The 8,078-nt window shown below is 42.1% G+C and overlaps 1 pseudogene; it reads left to right on the forward strand.

Moving 5' to 3' along the window:
• The first annotated feature begins 2,725 nt into the window (after positions 1-2,725).
• On the forward strand, positions 2,726-4,306 carry LOC138882618 (uncharacterized; annotated as a pseudogene).
• Positions 4,307-8,078: the final 3,772 nt, after the last annotated feature.

Genomic DNA, 8,078 nt, shown 5'->3' on the forward strand with positions numbered 1-8,078 from the left:
AGTGGACATGGCCACTTCTTATAATTTTCTTCTTGGAAGGCCATGGATCCATACGGCCTGAGCTGTGTCGTCTACCTTGCATCAGATACTCAAATTCGAACATGACAGGAAAGAAATTATTGTTCACGGGGAAGACGAGTCTTCCATTTATGAATACCTATTAATCCCCTGTATTGAGGCTAAGGAAGGGTGTGAGTCCATTGTCTATCAGGCTTTCGAAGTGGTTGTTGTGGACCATGTTGAGGAAGGAAAGCCCATTCTGCATCCTCGTCTTTCCTCCACATCTATAATGGTGGCTGCAGTTATATTGAGACAAGGTTATGAGCTAGGAAAAGGCTTGGGGGCATCATTGCAAGGAACTTCGGAGCATATTTCTCCATTCAGTAACTAGGGTACGTTTGTCTTAGGCTTTAGGCCAACACAAGCAGACAAAAACAAAGCCAAACACCGCAAAAAGCATGGATGGGTCTTGCAACAACCTATCCCTTACATTTTCTACACTTTTGTCAAGCCACGACTCCAAGAGGGTCAAAATTCCTCGGCGCATGCAAACATTGATAAAATTTTCCATGGCCTCAGCCAAATGTTTTCTGAAGTGAATATGATCCAGGCTGGTGAAGGCACTAGTCGTGTTTTCATCCAGGCAAGAAAAAGTCTATGGAAAGATGTTGTATATGTCGCAGCCGATATGCAACTAATTAACCCAGACACTATGCTCACCAACTGGGAAGCGACTTATCTCCCCACAAGGAAGGAGTCTTGGTAGTTTGCTTTTACAGCTTCTTTTTTGTATTTTGGGTTACTTTCAGGGTTGTAATCCAAGAATCTCAGTATGATTGTTATGTTTTGATGTTAACCCTTCTATCCTTTCGAATTCAATGAAATGCAGTTCAGTTTCCTATTAAGTTTTGTATCTTTTCTTTTTCCTAATTCTTGTCATTTTATTTCCATTTCAATTTTGTTAATGCCGGCTTTAATAACATGACATGCATGCGGAATTCATGCCCAAATCTTAAAAAGCTGTCTAATATTGAAATAATGCATCAAGAGGTTGAATATGATGAAGATGAGGTTGTTGAGGAAATAAAAAGAGAGTTGGAACAATTTGAAAACAAGCCTAAGCCTAACCTCAATGAAACTGAGCTGATTAATATCGGAAGTCATGAAGAAGTCAGAGAAACGAAGATAAGCATTCACACTGGACAAAAAACTGGAGATGCCTTGATTCAACTTTTATGTGAATACAGAGATGCGTTTGCTTGGTCTTACGATGATATGCCGGGTTTAAGTGTTGATCTAGTGGTTTATAAGCTTCCTAGGTATCCTGATTTTCCACCAGTCCAACAAAAGCAACAAAAGTTTAAAACAGACGTGAGTGACAAAATCAAAGAGGAAATAATGAAGTAACCGAGCGCCAATGTGGTTAGAGCTGTCCAATACACCACCTGGGCGGCGAATGTTGTGCATGTGCCGAAGAAGGATGGAAAGACCAGAGTCTGTGTTGACTACAGGGTACCACCAAATTCGTATGGATGAGGATGATGCAGAAAAAATCGCTTTCACCACTCCATGGGGTACTTATTGTTACAGGGTTATGCCATTCGGTTTAAAGAATGTAGGGGCAACTTACATGAGGGCCATGACCACCATTTTTCACGACATGATGCACAAAGAGATTGAAGTATATGTCGATGATGTTATCATAAAATCAAAGACACAGGCTGATCATGTGTGTGATTTGAAAAAGTTCTTCAAACAGCTTCGAAGGTATGACCTTAAGCTTAATCCAGCCAAGTGTACATTTGGGGTTCCATTTGGGAAACTCCTCGGTTTTATAGTCAGCCGAAGAGGCATTGAATTGGATCCATCTAAGATAAAGTCCATTCGAGATCTTCCACCCCCGAAGAATAAAAAGGAAGTCATGAGTTTGTTCAGGAGGTTGAACTACATCAGTAGGTTCATTGCTCAGCTCACAACCACGTGCGAGCCCATCTTTAAGTTGTTGAAAAAGGATGCCGCTATCAAGTGGATAGACGATTGCCAAAAAGCTTTTGACATGATTAAAGATTATCTGTCAAAATCCCCTGTATTGGTCCCAACTGAAACTGGTAGGCCTTTGTTTTTATATCTATCGGTGATGAATAATTCCTTTGGATGCGTTCTGGGGCAACATGATTCAACAGGCAAAAAGGAATAGGTAATCTATTATTTCAGCAAGAAGTTTACCAGTTATGAGGTTAAGTACACCCTTCTAGAAAGGACATGTTGTGCCTTGACTTGGGTTGCTCAGAAGCTGAGACATTATCTTTTGGCTTACACTACTTACCTCATATCCAGAATGGATCCTTTAAAGTACATCTTCCAAAAGCCAATGCCCACTGGCAGGCTCGCAAAATGCCAAATCCTGCTCACAGAGTTTGACATCGTCTATGTCACTCGCACCACGATAAAAGCATAGGCTTTGGCAGATCATTTGGCAGAGAATCCAGTTGATGATGAGTACATGCCACTTAGCACATACTTCCCAGACGAAGAGGTCAACTCAATAGAGGAAGTGGTTCCAGACGATCACCCTGTATGGAAAATGTATTTTGATGGGGTTGTCAATATCAAAGGAGTTGGGATAGGGGCAATCCTCATCTCACCTATTGGACATCATTATCCTGCAACAGCCCGACTTCGGTTCTTCTGTACCAATAATACGGCAGATTACGAAGCTTGTATCATGGGTTTGAAAATGGCCATCGATCTAGATGTGCATGAACTATTGGTTATGGGAGATTCTGACTTGCTTATCTGGCAAACCCAAGGCAAATGGGAGACTCGAGACATCAAGCTTATTCCATACAGACAATGTGTGCAATACTTGAGCAAAAGATTCAAATCCATCGAGTTCAGGTACATTCCCAGGTTTCACAACGAGCTAGCCGATGCCTTGGCTACTTTAGCCTCGATGCTCCCTTATCCAGACAACACTCATATTGATCCACTAGAAATCCAAGTTCAGAATCAACACGGTTACTGCAATACAATTGAGACAGAACCAGATGCTGAACCATGGTATCATGACATAAAATGATTCCTGAAAACAAGAGAATATCCAAAGCATGCTAAAGGAGATAAAAAAAGAACTATAAGGCAGCTCGCCTGTGGTTTCTTTCTGAATGGGGAAATTCTATGCAAGAGGACCCCAGATTTAAACTTGTTGAGATGCATAGATGCTACAGAAGCAGAGCGGATCATGAGTGAAGTGCATTCGGGGGTATGCGGACCTCACATGAATGGATATGTTTTGGCGAAGAGGATTCTGCGGGCAGGGTATTATTGGCTTACTATGGAGAAAGATTGCTTTAGTTTTGTTCGCAAGTGTCACCAATGCTAGATTCATGGTGACCTGATTCACTTACCTCCTTTGGAGTTTCATCCCATGTCCTCTCCTTGGCCTTTCGTTGCTTGGGGAATGGATGTCATTGGGCCGATCGAGCCAAAGGCTTCAAATGGGCATAGATTCATTTTGGTTGCAATTGATTACTTCACCAAGTGGGTGGAGGCCGTCACTTTCAAAGCAGTCACCAAGAAAGCAGTGGTAGACTTTGTTCATTCTAACATCATCTGTCGCTTTGGTATCCCGAAGACCATTATCACTGACAATGCAGCCAATCTAAATAGTCATTTGATGAAGGAGGTATGCGAACAATTTAAAATCATGCATCGCCATTCTACCCATTACCGGCCAAAAGCCAATGGAGCCATTGAAGCGGCAAAAAAGAACATCAAGAAGATTCTTAGGAAGATGATCCAAGGTTCCAATCAATGGCATGAAAAGTTACTTTTTGCTCTTTTGGGATACCGTACGACTGTTCGCACATATGTTGGTGCAACTCCGTATCTGCTTGTATATGGAACTGAAGCTGTAATACCCACTGAAGTCAAAATTCCCTCTCTCCGAATTATTGTGGAATCAGAGATCGAAGACACTGAGTGGGTCAAGACCCAATTAGAACAACTGATGTTGAACGATGAAAAACGGCTAGCAGCAGTGTATTTCGGCCAGTTATACCAGCAAAGAATGGTATGCGCTTACAATAAGAAAGTGTGCCCAAGGCAGTTTGAGGTAGGCCAGCTAGTTTTGAAACGCATCCTTCCGCACTAGGTTGGAGCTAAAGGAAAGTTCGCACCAAACTGGCAAGGACCCTACAACATCAAGAAAGTGTTACCAAAAGGGGCCTTGCACTTGGTAGATGAAGAAGGATGGGTACCAGGCATGACTATTAATGCAGATGCAGTCAAACGATATTATGTCTGATATATGGCCACTGTAGAACTTTCACGCATTGATTCTCTCATATCGAGATGACGAAGGCTACCATTTGCTCATTATTCCAAATAGGTGTAACCCTTCTGTTAATCCTTTTCAGCCGTATTTGTCTTCCTTGTTCCTCACTTTGTGGAACCTGTGTACTTGTAAAAAAAACAACAAATCTTTGTGTCTTTGAACTACGTCCGACCTGATTCCAAAAGGATACGTAGGCAGCCTTACCCTGGGTTCGGTCCCATCAGAACAAAAAAATCCATATTCCCAATACTCCAAAACTGGGGCAGAAGTTTGTTTTATTTCATGGTTTTTCTATAAAAACGGTTCCAAAAGTTGTAATTCAGTTCAAGGTTCATTTCGCCTTTTTACCTTTCAAGAACTTCTGATCGATGTCTTTGTTGAGAATGTTTAAAGTCCCCATGCCAAAGGCGTTGGGAAACCTCCCACATGCAGTATCTTAGTAAAAAAACAAAAAAAAACAAAAAAAGAGAGAAAAGAAGAAGAAAAAAAGAAAGAGAAAAGAAAAAAAAGAGAGACAAAAAAAAACGAAAAAAGAAAAGTGAGAGAGTCTTATCGGTGAAAACCCGTACGGGCACTATAAGGCGACAGTGAGCAGAGAAATGAGAGAGTCTTGTTGGTGAAAACCCAGATGGGCACCATAAGGCGGCGGTTAGTAGAGAAATGAGAGAGATTAGTTAGCGAAAACCTGCAAAAGGCGCTACTAGCCGAATGAGGGTCTTTGATTCTCCGGCATGAGCACAACCAAGACAAATTCAAGATGAACGTTTGCGGCAGATTTTGAGAATTAGACAGCTTAGATGGATCAGGCGTCCAGTCCAAAATGCATGTCATGATTTATTGAAGTCGGCACATACCTCTAAATAAGTCTCCCTATTCCTTTCCCCGAAAGGGACACCTTTTGTTTAAGCACAATTCTTTTTCACTTTCAATTATTATTCTGTCTTTACCCATAATTTTTCTTTGAGTCCCTTTCGGTCTAATCCTGCATCAAAAGCGAAGCAAAGAAATGGCTGCAAAACCAGCTACAATTTCCCCGCAATATCGAGCACAATTTGGGGTATATATGGCATTGACGAAGGCACGAATCCATCTGTGATCTCATTCAATAAGGCGAACAAAGTGTTTCAAAGAAACTGAAAGGTAGCCTAAACAAGACCTACTTCATGAGAAAAGTGGATAAGCCCTATGGATACAAACTGATATTGGGTGCAAGATAACTGAGTTTGATTTTAAAGAAAAATAGCCTTGACTTAGAGACAAGGGTAGCGGTACCATAGACATCTGGGTATGAAATAGTTGGGGGCAACATTGGAAAGCCAAGGTCTCCAAAAAATGATACAGAGTAACCGAGCATCTCGGTACCGCGCTGACAGAATCGGTTCTTCGTCAGCAGTGGCCGTGAATCAAACTACTCAAGGCATCAAGGGATCAAGGCCACAAACTAACCACCACTTTCAAAACTCATAAATTTTTCTTTGTTTGAAGCAGAAACAGAGCAGGGCAGAATGACAATTCTAAAAGAACGAATGTCACCAAACGTAAGCACTTTAAAATCTCCCTATTTTCTTTTTTCAGCATGCATCACTATTGTTCACACTTCCCATTTGTGTAGCTTAACTCAGGTAGAATCCTTTCGCCTAGGGGGATCTAGCTCATAGTTATAAGTAGAAGTGATCTTCGCTCGGGTTGTTTGATATAGCTTATCTCAGGTAGAACCGTTTCGTCTAGGGGGATCCAGCTCATATTTTCGGGTAGAAGTACTCTTCGCTCAGGGTGTTTCACGTAGCTTAATTCAGGTAGAATCCTTTCGCCTAGGGGGATCCAGCTCATAGTTCTGAGTAGAAGTGATCTTCGCTCGGGTTGTTTGATATAGCTTAACTCGAGTAGAACCATTTCGCCTAGGGGGATCCAGCTCATATTTTCGGGTAGAAGTACTCTTCGCTCAGGTTGTTTTATGCAACTTACCTCAAGCAGAATCCTTTCGCCTAGGGGGATCCAACTCATATTTCCGAGTAGAAGTACTTTTCGCTCAGGGTGTTCTACGTAGCTTAACTCAGGTAGAACTGTTTCGCCTAGGGGATCCAGCTCATATTTTCGAGTAGAAGTACTCTTCGCTCAGGTTGTTTTACGCAGCTTAACTCAGGTAGAATCCTTTCGCCTAGGGGGATCCAACTCATATTTCCGAGTAGAAGTACTTTTCGCTCAGGGTGTTTTACGTAGCTTAACTCAGGTAGAACCGTTTCGCCTAGGGGGATCCAGCTCATAGTTCCAAGTAGAAGTACTCTTCGCTCAGGGTGTTTTACATAGCTTAACTCAGGTAGAACCGTTTCGCCAAGGGGGATCTAGCTCATAGTTCCAAGTAGAAGTACTCTTCGCTCAGGGTGTTTTACATAGCTTAACTCAGGTAGAACCATTTCGCCTAGGGGATCTAGCTCATAGTTCCGAGTAGAAGTGCTCTTCGCTCAGGGTGTTTTACATAGCTTAACTCGGGTAGAACCGTTTCGCCTAGGGGGATCCAGCTCATATTTCCGAGTAGAAGTACTCTTTGCTCAGGTTGTTTTATGCAGCTTTACTCAGGTAGAATCTTTTCGCCTAGGGGTATCCAGCTCATATTTCCGAGTAGAAGTACTTTTCACTCATGGTGTTTTACGTAGCTTAACTCAGGTAGAACCGTTTCGCCTAGGGGGATCTAGCTTATAGTTCCAAGTAGAAGTACTCTTTGCTCAGGGTGTTTTACGTAGCTTAACTCAGGTAGAACCGTTTCGCCTAGGGGGATCTAGCTCATAGTCCGAGTAGAAGTGCTCTTCGCTCAGGGTGTTTTACGTAGCTTAACTCGGGTAGAACCGTTTCGCCTAGGAGGATCCAGCTCATATTTTCGGGTAGAAGTACTCTTAGCTCAGGTTGTTTTACGCAGCTTAACTCAGGTAGAATCCTTTCGCCTATGGGGATCTAGCTCATATTTCCGAGTAAAAGTACTTTTCGCTCAGGGTGTTTTACGTAGCTTAACTCAAGTAGAACCGTTTCGCCTAGGGGGATCCAGCTCATAGTTCCAAGTAGAAGTACTCTTCGCTCAGGGTGTTTTACGTAGCTTAACTTAGGTAGAACCGTTTCGCCTAGGGGTATCTAGCTCATAGTTCCGAGTAGAAGTGCTTTTCGCTCGGGGTGTTTTACGTAGCTTAACTCAGGTAGAACCATTTCGCCTACGAGGATCCATCTCATAGTTCCGAGTATAAGTACTCTTCGCTCTGGGTATTCTACGTAGCTTAACTCAGGTAGAATCCTTTCGCCTAGGGGGATCCAGCTCATAGTTTCGGGTAGAAGTAATCTTCGCTCAGGTTGTTTAATACAGTTTAACTCAGGTAGAACCTTTTTCACCTAGAGGATTTCAACACTTTATCAATAATACATGGTGCTAACACCTGATTCTATTTACTTCCAGTAAGATAGGGTACCGGCCCCTGGTTACATTTCTTTTCAGTAGTACGGGATACCGATCCCTGGTTACACAATCATTCGTTACCAAATTTTATCTCTTTTAGCTAGTTTATACTACTATTTCTATCTGCTTTTTCAATAAATTAGATAATTTACAGATTTCTCTAATAACTCACAAAATTTTTCTAGTGCCAGACTGGGGCAGAAAATTTTTGTTCATTTTTTTTTGTCTTTGATGCTTTGAAGGCTCTGCCGTATAGCACAAGTGAAAGCTTGCAGTTTCAGTTTCTCATCAGAAGAAAGAAGT

Source organism: Nicotiana sylvestris, chromosome 12 (genome assembly GCF_000393655.2).
Source record: "Nicotiana sylvestris chromosome 12, ASM39365v2, whole genome shotgun sequence".
NCBI classification, from domain to species: domain Eukaryota; kingdom Viridiplantae; phylum Streptophyta; class Magnoliopsida; order Solanales; family Solanaceae; genus Nicotiana; species Nicotiana sylvestris.